We start from the raw sequence: 2086 nt of genomic DNA on the forward strand, positions 1-2086 counted from the left end.
ACATACACTCACCACACACACTCTCTCTCATTTTGCTCTTTGCAATTATGTTTTTTTTATAGGCATTAAAGGTAGCTTCTCCGGCACATTTCTTGTCAAGTGGAGTGGACAAGAAAGCCACAAAATATACCACCAATTGTGGCACTAATGATGCTTCCACAAAGTGGTGGGGTTTTGCCACAAAATGGCAATTTCCTAACAAAGAGTACGGTCCATAATTTCCATACAAATAGGTAGTGAATCAACACATGATCTGAAGTCTCTATTACATTTGTATAGAATGGACAAAAGAACCGATCCTATGATAAAAGAAGACAGCTATATAAGAAAGATCTTGTACACAGTTTATTTTGAATGGCTAACCAAATAAAATTTTGAATCTTTGGAGGAGCCATGAATTTCCAAACTTGTGTTTGAAAGGGGCTTGATCCACTACACTCGATGCTATCAATTAAAGTGGTACAAGATTGCATTGTAAATTTTCCATCCGTGCATAAATTCCATACCTTCAAATCCGATTTAGTATTACGAAGCTTTACCTCTAGAAGAACCCGATGCAAAGATATTTCCTGCTCAATTTCAAATATTCTTGGAGTTCTCCTCCAATTGGCATTCCACACATAACTACCATTCACCCACGATTTCATTTTTGAAATTGTTGTTGTTGGTGCACTTGAAACCTTATATAATCTTGGAAACATAAATGGCAGGCCCTTACCCATTGGATAACTAGTACACTCATGTAGAGCTTCAGAAGTGGTTGAACCCGGCTGAGAGAGAGAAACAATATGTTGCCAGAGACAAGATAATCCCTTGCTAGAAATAAGAAGACCATTTTTGAAGATCGGTCTATATTTTTTGCACACCACCTTCTGCCATTTACCTCTAGATATTGAGCTTAGCCTCCACAACGATTTGAAAAAGTATGGCTTTGATCTTTCCCAAAAGTGAGCCTATTCTCAAACCTCCCCTCTCATTCTCTGATAACTACCTTCCATTGCACTTTGTATGTTGCTCGTTGTTTAGTGACACCTGCCCATAGGAATGTCCTTTGAATAGAGTTTAAAATATTGTAAACCCCTTTTGGCATCAAGATTATAGACGTGAAATAATTTGGTAAGGAATTAAGCATATTTTTAATCAAACAGATTCTCCCATCAAAACTAAGTGACTGTCTTTTCCATGATGATAGCCTATTGCGAAATTTTGTCATAACAGGTTTCTAGGTAGATATTCTATTAGGATTAGCCCCCAAAAACATGCAAAGGTAAACTAAAGGTAAAGATTCTTGTCAACAAAAAGCAGTATTTGCCAGAGCTAAACAATAGCTTTCAACACGATTAATTCCAACAACTGAATCTTCTGGAAATTTATTTTGAGACCAGAACATAATTCATACCATCAGAGGATTTACTTTACCGTGAATAAAGATTGCAGACTGGCTGATAAGAACACCAAGGTGTCATCGCATATTGCTAGCGAGTAAAAAACTCTCCACATCTCAATTGTAGCCCTTTGAATAAATCGACCTTTGATGCACAGTGAAACAAGATTGCTAATCCTTCTACTGCAATGTTCAACAAGAATGGAGATAACGAATCACCTTGACGAATTCCACGCGTGACCTTGAACTCTCTAGCAGGAGACCCGTTAATAAGAACTCATAATTGAGAAGTAGAGAGACATTCATATATTAAACTTCTCCATTTAGCTCCCAAACCCATATATCCCATAATCTCATCAAGATAATTCCACAATACAGAATGAAAAGAATTCCACGATACAGAATGAAAAGCTTTATGTAAATCCACTTTGAAGATCATACCTTGCCCCCTCGAGCTTGGCAAATCATGAACCATTTTATTGGCTATCATAAAACCATCAACAATCTAACGTTCAATGATAAAGGCAGTTTGATTCTCACTAATAAGATCCTGGCTAACATGTTTGAGTCTATTGGAAAGAATCTTTGCAAGAACTTTATAAAGACTATGTATCAAACCAATTGGCATATAATCTGAAAATTCAATTGGAATCTTATAAAATCATACAAATGATAATTGTTTGATAGCCACCATACAAACGG

Source organism: Populus euphratica, unplaced genomic scaffold (assembly GCF_000495115.2).
Source record: "Populus euphratica unplaced genomic scaffold, PopEup_1.0 scaffold223.1, whole genome shotgun sequence".
NCBI lineage: Eukaryota > Viridiplantae > Streptophyta > Magnoliopsida > Malpighiales > Salicaceae > Populus > Populus euphratica.